At 41.8% G+C, this 17,691-nt stretch overlaps 1 protein-coding gene across 1 annotated transcript in view; it reads right to left on the reverse strand.

Annotated features, from left to right (window-relative positions):
* The window catches only part of MYCBP2 (MYC binding protein 2), a gene marked incomplete in the record, with an annotated part of 5,088,083 nt that overhangs the window by 2,728,656 nt on the left and 2,341,736 nt on the right, over window positions 1-17,691 (reverse strand).

Below are 17,691 nucleotides of genomic sequence, written 5' to 3' on the forward strand. Positions count from 1 at the left end.
AAAGAATGTTTGTAAAAGAAGGGGCAGAGCATCCAGTTCCTCCCATTAATTTGGAAGAGACCAAAGTGTGTGTGTGTGTGTGGGGGGGGGGGGGGGGGGGCACTTGGGCCAACTTCCATAGCTTTAGTCCTCTTCCTTCTCCAGGCCAGGTGGATGCCCCCCACCCCATCTGGACTATGTTCACTGCTACAGCAGTGTCAACTCCTAGGAAGATTCACAAAGCTTATAGACACTGAGCGGCATGCCTTGAGAAGGAATTGGTTGCAGCAGTCCTTTTGCAATGGTCATGGCAAAAACTTGATCTGGCTATAAAGTCAATGTCCAAAGTGTAATGTTTAGAGAGGGTGTGGAGAGATGACCAGATAGTTCTTCCAAGACAGCCTGGGGACTAATCTCCTCTAAAGAAGGCCGCAGTGGCAGCTGCTGCTCTTGTGATGTGGGCTATCATCTGCCCTGTGTCTTATGAAATGAGTAACAGAAGATGAAGTAAGCCTGCAATTTTAAGATTGTTATTTTTATGATAAGCCTGTCCCTCCCTAGAGCTTGCGATCGCTATGAATAACTGGCCTCATTTCCTTACTTCTTTAGTCCTTTTCAAATAAAATCACAGTTGCCTATGCACATCCAGGGTATAAATGATTCTCGTGCCCTTGCTCAGTGGGGTAGGAGAGAACAAAGGAAAGCTAATGGTCTGTTTCAGAAAGATTTTTCTCATCAATTAGACATGAAGGTATTGTTGTGGTGGGATACCCTATCCCTGAAGTGCAAGATAAGAAAAGGCTGCTTCTTCATGAGGGTTAGTAATTCTGATATCCTCCTGCCAGATACAATGCCCACCTAGAAAATGGTATTCCAAGTTAGGCATTTGAGGGGTGCTGCAGCAGCTGTCTCAAAGGATGACAGTGTTAACTCTTCTAGTACACTGTTGGAGTATAATGGAGGAGAAATAGTGTGTGTGTTTTGGGGAGTGGCATCATAAGACTCTTATGAGGAAATTCTTTATTGGCAACATAGAGAAAAGTTATATCCTATGATAGGCAGGCAGAGACAGCAGATGTGCACTTTCAGTGACACATAAGATAATCCTGATTTACAAAAGACTAAGACATATTTGAGGACCAAGGACACTAAAGACAGACAAGTCCAGGAACTCTTTTTGGCACCAAAGGTGGCATTTCTTCCATTTTGCTAAATACAGTTTCCTTGAACACAGCTTCCTAGCCATAAGATAGTAAGCATGTCCTCAGAAAACATGCCTAAAAGGGATGAGTGCTAGATCATCAAAACTGCTAGCCTGAAGACTCTCAGAATGAGGTGTATGAATGAACTCCTTGTTTTGGGACAAGAGGTCCACAAGTTGAAGCAAATGGAAAGGATCCATTCATACCATGCTCAGCAGGAGGAAGAACCTTTACTGCCTCATCCACAAAAGTGGTGTGAGTAGCATTTTTGTCCTGTCCGGCTTTAATCTCTGTATTAGCTTGAGGAAAAGAGTGAAAGGTATGGAGAAACAGACCTGTCCGACTTACTGGAAAGGCATCAGTTGACCAAGCCTCTGATGCTGGTGTCCTGGTTAAAAAAATCTTCATAGTCATTTGTTTTCTGGAGGAACAAGGTCTAAATATGGCACACTACATCTGTACAACAAATCAAGAAACGCATCCTCTTTTTCAAAATTTATTCATGGTGGTCTGCTTCAGCTCTGCTTAAATGTTAAGCCAAAGAATTTTCTAAAGAACTACATAACAGGTTTTGAAAGTCAAGCCTGACAAGTGGGCCAAATATCATGTCTCCGACACCATCATGCACAATAGATAGGAGTAGGCTCATTCTACCTGTTAATGTACCACATCATTGTGGTATAATCTGTGAAGATATGTAGGGGTCTGCAGCTGTCAGGTCTGCCCGATAGCTTTTATGGCTAAAATTACTGCAATCACCTCCAACATATAATGTGTTTCTTCCTCTGAGCTTTGTTTCACATCTCTTTTGTGTGCTCTCCAAGTCGCATCTGAGGACTCTGAGGAGACTGTGTAGGTACCTGGCCTATGTTAATGGGACACTTGATTACGTTTCACCTGCTGCATCTGTTATGGCAGTTCTGTTTTGATACAAGGCAGCAGGGGAATGGGACACTGCAGGGAGTGGGCCTGATGGCACCACCTACTTCTCTAGCACCACTGCAGTTTTCCCATGTGATATCTTGCCAGAGGGACCTATCAGAGCTGACGAGGGCACACACATTGGTGACCTGAGAAATTCTCTACCTGAAATCTTTAACTCTGGTGTTGTATGGTAGCAAAACAAGAGGTGGCCTGAGAAATTCTCTACCTGAAATCTTTAACTCTGGTGTTGTATGGAAGCAAAACAAGAGGTCGGAAGAAGCACCTTCTGAAACAGATGAAAAAAGTACAGTTTTGTACCTACCATAAATGTAGATGTTCGAGGATTCCCTTGCTGCAGTCCTGACAATTTTTCTTGCCCCAGATGTCAGAAGACCCAAAGACAAGTCCCAAAACAACCTGCACCAAAAACATGTACAATATATACAGTAATATATACAAAAATATAAGCATGTAAACTCACCTACACAACCACCCTGAAACACAGAGGGAAGGAAACATCTACATTTATGGTACTTGCTGCAGTCCTGACAATTGGGTAGAATCCCAAAGCAGAGGTAAGGGAGGCTGGCAAATTATAAAGTAGCAGGAGCTGACAACATGCCTTGTAAAACAGCTGAGGCAAAACCAGCTCTAGTCTTAGAGTATATAGGCAGGTGATAATGCCTAGAGAAAGTATGCACTGAACTCCAAGTAGCTGCCTCCAGAATATCCTTAGTTGCCACCCCTTAGAAATGCTGTTGAAGTGGCAGTAGCCCTAGTGGAATGAGGCCTAATCCCAGCTGGAACCTCTTTGCCATGATGGGAATAACAAAATGCAATGCAAAAGCCAATCCACCTAGAAATAGTTTGTTTTGACACAGGCTTGCCCTGTGAACTTAAAGCAAAAGAAACAAGTAACTGCTGAGACTGCCTAAAATCTTTAGTCCTGCTCAAATAATACATCTAAAGTGTGCAAAATCTTTTCCCCTTTATTTTGAGGATCTGCAAAAATGTAGGCAAATGAATAGTTTGGTTTAAAGCCACACTAGAAACCACCTTAGGCATAAAGGAAGGATTAGTATGATACCCTGTCCTTATGGAAAATCAAAAGGGCTCTACTGCCATAAGGGCCTGCAACTCAGACACCCTTCTTGCAGAAGTAATAGCCAACAGAAAAGCAGTCTTCCATGACAAATATTTCAATTCAGCAGTAGCTGCAGGCTCAAAAGGTTGTAGAGTAAGTTTTTCCAACACAAAATTGAGATCCCAAGCAGGAGTAGGAGCTCTTATTCTTTGCCCTCTAAGAAACTGCTTGAACAAAGGATGTGAAAACAAAGGTGGGTCACAATCATAGTGAGCTGAAATTGCTGCAGCATGAATCTTTATGGAAGAGAAAGACAAACCTTTGTCCAGTAATTCAGTAAGATATTGAAGAGCCACACTCAAATTAGGCTCTGAAATCTCCAAATTCTTTGCTGTACTCCAAAATAAAAATCTCTTCCATTTTTCTGCACTCTCCTAGTACTAGGCCTTCTAGCTTCCATAATCACATTTAAAACTTGTTGAGGAAGCTGAGACCTACCATGCTTCAACACAGAATATGCCAAGCTGTGAGATGAAGAGATGGAAGCTTGACATTGAGCAGATGACCGTCCTTCTGAGATAACAGATGAGGAATCAGAGGTAAAGGCCATGGAGGCTTCTTTACAAGACTCCTTAGAAGTGGGTACCAGTGTGCCAATCTGGAGCTATCAAAATCATCCGTGGCCTGTCCTGTCTGACCTTTAGTAATACCTTTGGAAGAAGAGGTAGAGGTGGAAAGGCATAGACATGAAGGTTTTTCCAACTGAAAGACAGAGCATCCACTTTCCAAGCTGTGTGATGAAACCCCTTTGTGCAATACTTTGGCAGCTGGTGGTTTAGTGGAGAAGCGAACAGATCTATGTCTGGAGTTCCCCATGACACTGTCAATTTCTGAAATACATGAAGATCCAGTTTCCACTCGTGGGGATCCATGATTTGTCTGCTTAATACATCTGCTAGGGAGTTCTGTGCTCCTGGCAGAAACCTTGCCTGAAGAGTCAGTTGCAGGCTTAACGCAGTCTCCCATAGAATCATTGCTTGCCTGCATAGAGGATAAGAATGTTGCTTGTTGATGTACCACATGACAGTTGTGTTGTCTGTCAGAATCAACACCTGCCCTGGAAGAAGTAACTCCTTGAACGCCATCAATGCAAACTGGACTGCTAACATCTCCTTCATGTTGATATGTAGATGCTGTAGTCTGGCAGGCCACTTGTCTTGTATCCACTTTCCATTTAGATGAGCTCCCAAGCAGTGTCCGAGGCATCTGTCGTTAAAATCTGACTCGCCTCTGGGTGACATTCCTGAGCCCACCACAAGAATTCCTTTTGAAGGCAAGGTATTATTTGAATGACAGTGTCCAAATCTTGGCAGTGCTGAGTCCATACATTTTGAGATACCATTGCAGCTTCCTCATATGCAGTTTGGCATTGGGAAGCACCAGAATACAAGATGCCATGAACCCTAATGCTTGAAGGACTGTCCTTGCAGTCAGCACGGACTGATGAGATAGTTGATGGAAGTAAAGTGACAGACTCTTTTGTTTGTCCAAGGCCATCTGGGCTGCTGTATTCAGTCTCACACCCAGAAAGCACATGTCTTGAGAGGGTACTAGACTGGACTTTATTTCGCTCACAGAATACCCTAGGCATCTTAGCACTGCTATGACATATTCCAGATGCTGTAGAAGGTGTTCCTTTTCTTGAGCCAAAATCAGGCAGTCGTCCAAGTAAGGATAAATTTGAATGCCTTGAAGCCTGAAGTAAGCTATCACTGGAGCCAGAACCTTTGTGAATACTCAGAGAACTGATAATGAAAATCTACTTTCTGCAACTTAGCCTTATGGGCACATGAAGGTAAGCTTCCTTGAGATCCAAAGTTACCATCCAGTGATCCTTGCCCAGCAGAGGTAACAGTTGCTGTAACGTCAACATCTTGAACTTGGGAATGTCCAGATAAGTGTTGAGGATAGATAAATCCAAAATTGGTCTCCACGTGTTCCTTCTTTGGTACTAGGAACAGGCGAGAATAAAACCCTTTCTGACACAGGGACTGGCTGAATAGCCCCTATCTGGAGTAACTGAGAAACTTGCTTGTGAGCCTCTTTTCTTTGTGGAGGAGGAACAGCTGGCATGCCTTTGAAAGGGGGCATTGTGTGGAAATAAAATCTGTAACCGTGATGAATGATATCCAGCACCCATCTGTCTTGAGTGATTAAATCCCAATTTTCTTTGAAAAGAGACAATCTTCCTCCCAAAGGAGCTGCCAGACGAGAGTCCACTGGCAGCTGAAAAGGCAGGTCATTGGTTCTGCTTACTAAAGGACTGACTTCTGCCCTCACCAGAAGTCTGAGCAGGTGAACTGTCTGATCTAGGCCTTAGACCTACCCCTAGACTGGGAACCATAAGCAGGATAAGTCCACCCCTTAGCAGGCCAATTTCTACTAAACTGAGGCTGCACCTGCAAAAAATCTTTAACAGTCTGCATAGACTTAGCTTTGTCCTCCATTTTCTTTAAAACTGCTTCCACAGGCGGTCCAAACAACACATCAGACTGTACAGGAGCATCCAAAATCCTGGTCTTAACATGCTCAGCTAAATTCTGATCCCTCAACCAGGCATGCAGAACAGAACTAGTGGCAGCCACCCTCGAGGAGGCCTGCACAGCATCAAAACCACATTGCAAAGAATGCTTACCCACTTGTTCAGACACATGAACTAAATCCAGCAACTCTTTACACTCTATACCTTAGCATCCACCTTAGATTTCAATTGTGAAAGGAGATAATTCCCATATTTCAGCATATACAACTGACAATTCATCGCCCTCATGGACAACGCGGAAGAAGTATATTCTTTCTTACCCCACCTATCCAAAGCCCTTGCCTCTTTATCAGACAGGATTTTTAACCACAGAAGCTTTAACACCTTTAGGCCCCTGAGAAACACTATCTGGGTCCGGCCAGGGACTCTTAAACAATTACTTATAACCTTGGGCCACGCTATAATACCTATCACGCTTAACAGGAGCAGGAGGCAAGGAATCAGGGTTCAGAGAAGCCTCTGCAAAACATCCTCCACCACATTCAACACAGGAGGAATAGCTAAGGGCCTATGCTGGGGCAAAACAAGAATTCCCTAAGCCTTTTCTGGAGTCAGAGTAATCTTGGCCTTCCCATTTAAAGTGCTCCCTCATGGAGTGAAGAGTCTCTGAAAATGAAAAATCCTCAGGAGGAGAAGCTGAAGGAGTGGAATCATCCACATCAGAATCAGAATAAGTAGGAAACTCTTGCAAGTCTTCCACAGAAGACTCTGAAGCCTGTGAACACTGTTCAAAACTATCAAACTCCTGTTCCACCCTAGGCCTCTTATCAGGTGGGGCATAGAACGTCAAATCAGAGCAATCAAATGATCTGGCATATTAAGCATGTGTTTCTTAGGCACAGAGCCAGCAGAACTTGGCCTTCCTCTAAAAGAAGCTTTGGCAACAGAAGGAGAGGCCCTAACTACCTTGGGAAGAGAGGGAAGAACAGTTACCTGACCTCAGCCTGGCCTACCTCCTGAGAGGGCACATCCTGTAACAGCTGAGACTCCATAGAGACTCCCTGAGCCTTCTGGTTCCTCACCCTAGACTTCACTGTTTTGTCCTTGCGCTTCTTAGATGAGCAGGCGCCGGAGCATCCAGGGCATAGTATAATTGCACCCAAACACTAAAATCTAGCACAAGAAACAAGGTATACACAATGTATGATAATCCCTATGCGTATCTGCTTCCCACAAGAAATACAGTTATTCACTTTTTCTGACATCCGGTTAAATACTGAGGCAAGAAAAACCAAAATGTTCAACTCTGTACGGTCTGAAACTCCGGTTTCGAAAATCTCAGAACGCCAACCTGCACCGCAAATTTCGCGGCTTCTGCATCGGACCATGCGGCAAAAGACTTCTACATGCCCATGACCGCCGCCAGCCTTACAGGGGTATTCGGGCCGACTGGGACGACCTAGCAATTGTCAGGACTGCAGCAAGGGAAGACGAAGAACATCTATCTGGTTTACCATATCCAGTACAGCCAACAAAAAACTGGACTTATTGGGAGAGCACTGGCCATGACTTTGGAAATTTCAGAGAGTTCCAGAGTCTGAAAGAAGGACAGGGTGGACTACAAAGCTTGCCTGCATCTCCTCTAGGACAGGTCCTGACTGAAGCAGTTATTCAGGTAATGGTAAATGTGAATGCCATTGTTCTGGCAGTAGGCAATTATTGGGGCCAGGCACTTTGTAAACATCCTGGGTGCAGTAAACAAACCAGAGGGCAAGGAAGTGACTTAGTAGTAAACATCAACTGCTTTGAATAACAGGCACTGCATGTGCTGGGTATATTGAAGTAAGCTTTGTTTACATCTAGGGTTATCATGAAGAACTGAAGGAAGAATAGAGGCAGCAAGGCATGCAAAGTCAGTATTTTAAAGTTTGTTACCAGAAGAAACTTGTTTAGGCTCAGTAAGGGTAAGACAGGTCTCCAAGGACAGCCTTTCCTTGGAACTAGAAATATCCCAAAGTAAAACCCAGTACCCCCTTTCGGCTGCCTCTCTCTATCTCTCTCTCTAGTCTCTTGAATAAGAAGGTCAAGTAACATTGGCTTGATCAGATCTAGTTGTTTGTTTGGTACTAGAAGGGTGCCAGAGAACTTAAGTCTTTTGTAAAAAAAAAAAAAAAAAAGCGTAGAATCCTGTCTCAGAATACTTATGACCAGAGACTCTTGAATCATGTTTCCCCTAAACAGACTCCGAGGACTACATATTTTGTGTGTGTGTGCGTGTGTGTGTGTGTGTGTGTGTATGTGAGGAGAGTGTGATATGGAAAGAAGGTGGCTAGGGTGGATTTTCAGGAGTGGGAAAGAAGAGCTCTGTCAAGACATACGTGATCCCTTATGGTATTCTACCCTTAAGGGCCCACAGTCTTCCCTCTTATAGTAAGCTTGCCATCTTATTTTAAACTCCACTTGTCTATTCCTTTGGCTGCTTACCCAGTTTCACCTCAGGTAGGACAGCTTTTGATGGGTTACTTTCTACTCTACATGGTACTGGGTGTATGTGCGTGTGTGTGTGTGTGTGTGTGTGTGTGTGTGTGTGTGTGTGTGTGTGTGTGTAAAAAGAAGTCATGTACTCAACTATAACATTTCATCTGTGCTGTCCATTTTCATTCTTCCTCAACTGCTGGGTTCGGATCTGAACCTCGGATCCAACTCAGACATTACTAAAGCTAGTGGCTACCGAAAAGCTCTTGAGCTTCTCCCTAATCCATAACGCACCAACTCCTAACATACCCCAGATCTTGTTTGCTGATTTTACTTGAAGTGGTAAATACCAATATGGATATATAAAGATACATAAAAATGTATATGTCCTACAGAGGGAACTATATCTGGAGCTCAATCATAAAGGACAGTGGCGTCCTTAAAATGCCTCGTTCCCCCAGAAAATTTTTGAAATAAGAGATGGGGGTTGGTGGGTGGGAAGTTGTGGAAGAATGAAAACTGACAACACAGATGGAACATTACGGTGAGTAAATAACTTTATCTGATGTTGCCAATTTTCATTCCATCCTCGACTGTTGGGACAGAGTCCCCAGCTACCTGGAATCCCGGGTGGACTCTACATGTCGTCCATGGATGTCATGGATAAAAAGACTAAAGAAGTTGCCATGGACCTAGTTGAATGGGCTCTTAAGAGGTTTTCGTAAGGTTAGGTCCAGTTTGTTATAGGTAAAATAAATACAATCTGTCAGCCATCCTGCTAGAGTTACTTTTGTCACTGACTTTCCCAATTTCAAGTCTGCAAAAGAGACAAACAACTGGCCTGTCTTTCTGATTTCTTTTGTCTTATACAAATACTTGTCTATGAACATCCAACAAAAGTAACATACCTTCACCTTTGTCTGCAAATTTAGGAGAAAATACAGGAAAATTAATGGACTGATTGATACTGAATTCTGACACAACCTTGGGAAGGAAGGACGCATTGGTTCATAATGCAACTCTATCCTTATGAAATATCAAGTAGGGAAGTTTCGTAGACGAGGCTTGAAGTTCTGAAATTGTTTTGGCTGAAGTAATTAAAGGCCAGAAACGTACGGTCACATTTAGCTGCTGGTTCAAAGGGGGAAGCAGTACTAAGTTCAGCAGGGCCTTTATACAGGGGTCTCAATAGAAGAGTGCAGATATTGCTGCAAACTGAACCTTAATGGTAGAGGAGCTTGCCCCTTCTTAAAGATCAAAGCTATAAATTCAAGTAAGTTATGTACTGAAAAGGGGTCAATAGGTTTTTGTTTTGCCCAGTAAACAAACCTTTTCCATTTACCTGTATAAAGCTTTCTTGTTGAAGGTTTATGGGAAGACAAAAGGAAATCATGGACGGGGGAAGACATAGGACAGCACCTGTTGTCTGACTATTAGCGGAATTGGAAAAACCACGATGTAGCTTAAGATACCTGGACGAAGCGTGTCTGTCGGATGTGACAGGACATCTGGGATCAGATCCAGAATCCAAGGTTAGCAAAGAAGATGAGTCCACAAGAAGGGGAAGCAAACCTGACGAGGCCTGTAAGGTGCAATGAGGAGAGTCTGCTCTTCAACCTGGCAGCTTACAGCAGGAATTTCATGATTAGAGGGATTGGTGGGTAAGCATAAAGTAAACTGGGGGCCAATCCTGAAGTACAGAGTCCCTCGGTGTCTCCCCTGAGCAGGGATTAGGGCAAAGTAGCTGCTGCATTAGCCGTTTAGGGAAGAAGAGAAAAGGTCACAGCAAGGCTGGCCCCATCAGCAGAAAATCATTTCTGCCACATTCCTGTTGAGAGATCAGTCATGAGGTAGAAGAAAGGACCTGTCCAATTTGTCTATCACACTGGATTTTCCCAGAATGTGCATTGCTATGAGAAAGTGGTTGGATGAGACTGCCCATTGTCACACTCACAGTGCTTATCAGCACAAGGGATATGACTCCTCCTTGTTTGTAGATGTAGCAAAGTAGTGACATATTGTCCATTAAATCACAATTGTCACTAAAGGGAGAACAACCGGGAAGGCCTGCAACGCTAAAAGCACTACTCTCATCTCTAGGACACTGGATATGCAAGTTGGCCTCTTCAGGGGCACTAACTGCCTTGGACTGTTCTCTTTCTGGAAAGTGTCTGTGGTCATTATGGCTGTGGGCTGAGGGAGAATGAAAGTATGGCTTTTCAGAACTTGCTAGCATCCACTGACGTCTCATATGAAACCTTGCTGGGGGAACTAAAATTTTGGCAGCTGACATCGACCGCAAGGCCTGAAGGATCAACCGGGCTGACACATTGGTAATGCAAATTATTCTCTTGACTTGGAATCTTACAGTCTGTACTCTTGAGGGAAGAAGAGAAGCTGTCACTGATGTGTGGAAAACTGCTCCTATGAATTCCAAAATTTGAGCTGGTTATAGATGAGACGTGTAATTTATGGTTATCCCCAGATGAAAACAAATCTAAAGTAGCTGGCTCCTTGCCCTTATTAACAGATGCCTGGTTGGGCGGTAATGACTCAGTTGTCCAGATATGTAAACATTCAGAATCTCTGCAGTTCCAACTGATCTGTCACCACTGCCATGCATTTGGTAAACACCCTGGGAGTTGTGGTGAAGCCAAAGGGCAGTGCTGTGAACTGGTACTGAACAGCTCCCGGTCAGAAGTGTATGTACCTTCTGGATTGTCTCAATCTTTATGTGATAGTATGCATCCTGAAGGTCTATCAAAAGCACATCCACTGGTCCTTGCCTAGGAAGGGGGAATTGATTGAACCATGACAATCCTAAATTTTATATGTTGAACTGACTTGTTCAAGTTGCTGAGATCCAAAATCAGTCTCCAGTCCTCTGTTTTCTTTGGCACTAAAAAGAATATTAAGTTCCAGATTCTATCTGGTCTGGCGGGACCTCTTGGATTACTTTTTTTCTAGCAGCTTTTGTATTTCTAGGGCTGCTTCTTTCCTCTGGGTGGAACATTAGAAATTTTGCATACATTTGGAGGTGGAAGGGAAAAGGAAATTATATAACCTCTGGAAATAATCCTATGCACCCAAGTATCATTTATGTCTAGCCAGGCTTTCTGGTGCAGGAACAGTTGACCCCTAATTGCCTCCAGAGAGGGACAATTAGGCTTCCTTTTCAAAAGCACTGGTAGGGTCCGTCAGAGAAAGAATCTCTGGACCCCTGGTTTTGCTTGCCTCCTTTGCCACTGGGGTGTTGTCCATTAGAGTTCCCCCCTCTACCCCTAGGGGAACTTTCTCCATGTGTGTCCTAGAAAGGACTCTGGGACGTCTTAAACCATATCTGCCAGCCAACTCATTGATTCCTAGAAAAGGATATCTATGGGGTTAAAAAACATATGCCCACTGCAGACAGGATCTTCTTTCCATTCTTCTCACAACTGGATAATGTGTCCTTCACTTTGAGGCCAAACAAAGACCTACCATCAAAAGGAGCATTGATGAATGAGGACTTGAAAGGCTCCGCAAAAATCACATAGGCGCATCCAGGTATGCCTCCTAATGGATATGCTTGAACCCACTACCCTTGAGGCACCTTTGGCTGCATAGGAAATAAGCCTCATAGATGAATTCAAAACAGACTGGAGGGGTAGCTGAGAGGCCACAGACATTTGAGTCTCAGCAGAAATGGTCCCAGAAAGGGATTTTGAAAGTTCTTTGATCAACTCCCTTTGCAACCCAATAAAATGTGCCAAATAGTTCAATGACCTAAGAGCAAAGGTCGCTGAAGCAGAGATATGCTTCCCAAATCTGTCCATCGTGCAGCTATGACCATGGGATCCACTGGCACTATCTTACTCCAAAATTCCTTCCCCACAGATGGAACCAGAATCCTATCTGGACTCTTAGGTATTGGCTCAATAGAGTAAGGCTCCTTTTACACCAACAGAGACACCAAATCAATGAGCTTATTGGTGGGTGGAATAACCCAGGAGGTAGATGGGCCAGCTACAAAGGCCTCCAAGAATACGGACTCCTCTGATGAAAGTTTGCTGGGGGGTCCAACCACCTTCTGTTTCAGGATCTCAAGGATGTCTGTAAATGAGACTCTTCTGGAGGTGATCATGGGGACCCTTCACCCTCATCAAAGTCAGTATCCTCAGTGAGTGACTGACTCTCATGGAGATTCCAGGTACCTCCTCTTGCACCTTCTCTTCCTAGGGACTTCCTAGGTAGGATGCTCCAGGGAAGTGTCAAAAAAGACTATGAATCCCTGTTGGGTGGTCTGGGGGTCTTGAGCTGCATGTCCCTGTGGTGTCGAATGATAAAGCTCCAAGATCAGAGACATCTGAGAGCTTGATTGGAAATCCGCAAGGGGGTTGGTTCCATTAGTCTGGTCGAAGCAGAGAATACCTTCTTCAAACCTGGAAGACAGACTGCCTTGAATAAAGAGAAGACCTCAGAGCCAAGAAGGCAGGCTTTTGGACTATTGTCTCCTCCCACCCTGGAAGCAATTTCCCCTAGGAGGAAGTTGGAGCCCAGTTATCCAGTGACAAAGTACCAAGACACAGAGATGGTTTCAAAACCTTTTGAGTCAACTCTAATGCCTCGGATACAACAAGGAAACTTTGCTCCAAGAGTCCTCCAGATCAAAAGATGTCAGAGACGGGGCACTCAGATTTGGCCTCGAATCTGAAGATAAGGTTATCTTCAGATCCAAGCCAGAGAGATCCAAAAGGCTCAGATCCAGGGATGCTGAAGCAACCAAAAGGATCAGAGGAGTAGTATGAGGTGGTGTGGTCGATGGATAGGCCTTCTGACTCGAAATGGTAGGAGCTGGTAAAACACTCATCTGGATATGCACAGAGAGAAACTTCCTCATCATTCTGTCCATATCTTCGTCAAACTCCTGGATGAATGAGACAAGGCCAGGGAAGGTGACTTTGAAAGGTGCCTTTCCATAAAGGCGAAGGGTCCCTGGAAGCCAGAGGATCTAAAAAATAAGAATACTGGGTTCTTGGCAGAATACTAGGACCCGAAACAGTCGGATCCAAAGGTTTCTTAGCCAGATCTGAGGATGCAGGACCCATTACTAGCTTCTTCTTCTTCTTCAGATCTATAGGGGAGGAGGTTTGAGACCTTCTCACATCCAATTTTGATCTCTTCCTAGAAGGCTCCAAAGATGGAGTTGAGCATGCGGAAGGTATTGGATATGGAGATTTTGGCTCCTTAGACTTTACTTTGGGGGATTGATCCCCAGTGATAGCTTCACCAAAAGATGATGGCAACAATCCTTTAACAATAAGCTTATTCTTTCTGTTCACAAATGCTCTGGAATTAAAGTTTTGGCAAACACAGCAATCCTCCTACAGGTGATGTGAACCTAAATCAATCGACACAAAGCATATGAGCCTCTGAAAGAGGCAATTTATACCCACATTTCGAACATTTTTAAAGCCGGAAGGCCATATCAGGATCAAATAGCAGAAGTTAAAAACTTTTTTTTTTTTTGTTAAAGGACAGAAAGATAGAAATATAACACCAACTGTAAGTGTGTAGGAATAGAGAAAAAAGTGGAAACTACCACCAACAATGGTAAAACAGAGCTACATTGCTGTACGGGGTAAAGAAATAAAGAATGAAAGAGAAATATAAGATTTCTGAAGAAAAAAATACACTTATCTGCTTTTAAATAACCCAAACTGAAGAGCTAAGGCTGACCATATCTTTACGCGAAAAGCCAAAAAACAAACTGACCAGGGCAGCAAAATAGTTCAGAATATGGCTATTATTGAAAAACCATTTAAAATATTAAAGCTTTACTCTAATTATCATCTTCAGAAAAATAAAAAGACCAACGTCATGAGAACACTAAAACAGCCCCTTTTTTAAACAAACAGGAAGTGTGTAGCAATCTATTAAAACAGACCACCAAAACTCTTAAAGTGACCTGTGCAATTTAAAAATAAAATGCTATTTAAAAACAATAGTGTAAAACTTTCTAACACTGCAAACCACTGTCAACAAGTCAAACAAGAAAATATTAAAAGAGCCACTTGGAAATTAAAAATGGCATCCCACCAGTCCCCTACATAGGGAGTTTTGATACACTGAAATTTGGTTGGTGCAAATGGATGTATATAGAAAATAACTACAGCGGGACACTGTTAGAAGATGGCTTACTACAGGCAGACATTTTTGCTATACATTTAAAGTTGTTTATCTTACCTGGTGTCAGTCATGCACAGCCTTATATAGGCAAGACCAACAATTCACTTCATAAACATATTTATCAGTATTTGTACAGCATTAAAAAAAGAGACAACAAAGGTGCCCTAGCAAGGCATGTAGTAAGCTGCAATTTTCCTATGTTTAGATTTTTCATTCCTGAAAGGATTGTAGATGAAAACAAGGGGAATGGCAGAATTTATTATTGCATAAAAAATTATGTTGGCAGTTACGTTTGGATGCCACTAGTGTACCAGGTTTAAATGAAGCAGTATCTATTACTAGTGAAGTGAATTGAAATATAAGGCTTCTAAACTTTTTTGAGTTTTGATTGCACATTTTAAAGTTACTGTTTCTGCACCCTATTTATTTACTCTGTGGTTGGACTACATTTTTACTTTCAAAGTGGATCTTTTAATATTTTCTTGTTTGACTTGTTGACAGTGGTTTTCAGTGTTACAAAGTTTTATTGTTGTTTTTAAACAGCATAGGTTATTTTTAAATTGCACAGGTCATTAAAAATTTTGGCTTTTTTTTTTTTGGATACATTGTTACATACTTCCCGTTTACACACTTCTTTGTTTGACATTACTGCCATTTTTAGGTCTTTTTGTTTCTTTCTGAAGATGTCTACAATAAGACAGATGAAAGCGCTAATATTTTAAATGTTTTTTCAATAAAAGTCATACTCTGAATCATTTTGCTATCCTGATCATTTTGGTTTTTACTTGGTTTACGGTCTGCAGTGGCTGCTTTTGCTGTTTGGTTTATGCAAAAAAGCAGCAAACAAGATCTGAGATATATGTTAGGACTGGTGCATTATGGGTAAGGGAGAAGCTGAAGAGTTTTTGGTTACCACAAGCTTTAGTAATGGCAAAATCAATCTGAGGTTTGGATCTGAACTCAACAGTTGAGGATAGAATAAAAATTGACATATCAATTGTTTCATTGGCTGCATCGTCTTCTCCTTTCCCTTCCTAATTCTTAAACATCTTCTCAGCTGGTATCCAAAATGCAACTCATTTTCTAATGGGGGAGTGAGACACCATGCATTCCCACAATATGCAGCAGTTTTGACCTCAGTCAGGCATGTTTTTTAATTAATAACTCCATAGTTATCCTGCATATCTACTGCATCACAGCCACACCTGACAAAGTGCTGCCAACCTGGGAAGCCAGGAAGCATAACTACAATGCTTCATCTCTCAGGGCCTTGTTCTCAATTTGGGAAAAGGAGATTTCTCTGAAAATTTAAAGTGCTACTTTAGCACTTTAGAGTCCTGAAACCTAAGCTAGTAAAGGCACAGGTTTGGACATGCTTTCCTCTGAAATCACAGTGGCCTCCAGAGGTCTCAATCAAAGATGATGTCCGATTTGGAGATTGCAAACAAGCTTCACCAGACTTAACACGTTCAAGCATAGGGAGGACTAGAAACAAGGTAGGTATGTTCCCAGCCTCCCAGGATCCCTTCTCTTGTAGGCACTTCGGTAGTTTTTTTTTAAGAGTGGCATCAGTAAATGGGAAAACCTGGAAAATTCCTGTAGTCTTTCCCGTTCAAAATAGTACTGAAAAGATTTTGTTGTCCACTGGATGGTCTTCTGCTAAAACGTAGAATAATGAGGATAGCAGGTAATAACATAATCGTACCCCATGCCGAACAAGAACTTATCATGAATCCTTCTGAGGGATTTACTTTCTATATGAAATGCACTTGTTAACCTTAAAACTTGACATCTACCCTGATCAACCAACCCCTTAAAATAAATATATATATATATATATATATATATATATATATATATTCTACAAACAAGCAACCAGCAAAGGGAATGAAAAGTTTTCTCAAAAGTGGCATTTATCTAGAAATCAGGCTGAACAGATAAGCTATGACACTGTGTGTTAGTGCTAACAACGTTTTCTCATACTCTGGCAAACAAGTATTAAAAATGGCAAGACAAGACACAAGTCTTGCATAACAGATATGCTGACATCCAGATGGAAAGGTAAAACTCTGGAACTTGGATAAGTTTTGGCCTTCTAACAGCAGTCCATTAGCACTAGTGCAACTGTGAACAATATGATAAACATTTATTTACAGCTAATGGGTGTAAATAATTAATTTAACACTGATTGTAAATAAGAAAGCTCTTCATTCAATATATGGCAATTAAGCAATGTTTAAACAAAATGGAAGAGGAAAGATTTAACTTACAAGTGTTACTTAAAATGGCTTTATTGTGTGGGATTTCCTACCATCATCACTTGTGGTTCATTTTCCTCAGCAGCAGAAAGTAGCCTAAAGACAGTGATTGTCTGAATATAAAAAAAATCTTCTACACAGGACATATTACTATTACATTTTTGTAGACATTTTGACTTACCTGCTGGTAAACTTGTTTAACACTAGAATTAAAGAAGGTACAGTTCTAGCTGACTGGAGATGCACAATAATTAAGATTATACATGACAATAAGGAAGCTTCTTCACTTAACTAATTACCAAGTCACTGAGAGAATGGTGTTAGGAGAAGATGAATTACGAAGTACACCAGATAGGTGAAAGAAATATTTTCTAGCATGGATACACACACACACACACACACACACACACACACACACACACACACACACACACAGTCTACCTACAGTTGTATGTAACCTACCTTTCTATAGTAATTAATGCTTCATAACATGATCTTCAAGTGGTCGTGGTTATTTAGACTTGTTGAAGGTTTTTGACACAATCAACCATAATTTACTCATGGTCAGCTCAAAACATATGCTTTTAGCTAACCTGTACAAATGGATTCACAGATGGATACTGAACCTGGGCTGTTGATACTAAAGTTTACAAAATGCAAATCCCAGCTTTTACCTAGAGGTGACCCTCAAAATCTCTTCTTTGTCCATATTTGTTCAACTTGCATCTTTTGAATCTAAATTTTGATCAAGGCATTTTTTGTTATGTCTTATGCAGATGATATGAAAATATGTAGGGTTATCACTAATGTAAAACAATTATACTTCAGGATGCCATACAGTTCAAACTTGAACTTTAAAACAAATCCAAAGGCTATAAATGTCAATAAAGAAAAATACATAACTTCTGGTATTAAAAAAAGGTGAAAGAAAATATACCATGGATGACAAACTATTACAAAATTTCACTGTCTTTAAGTATTATGATGTATTGCTGGACAATAAAATTTTATACACGCTGCTCTTTATTAATCATGTCCTAAAAAGACACTGGAGTTACA

The sequence above is a fragment of the Protopterus annectens genome, chromosome 5.part1 (assembly GCF_019279795.1).
Source record: "Protopterus annectens isolate FY-2018-M chromosome 5.part1, PAN1.0, whole genome shotgun sequence".
Lineage (NCBI taxonomy): Eukaryota > Metazoa > Chordata > Ceratodontiformes > Protopteridae > Protopterus > Protopterus annectens.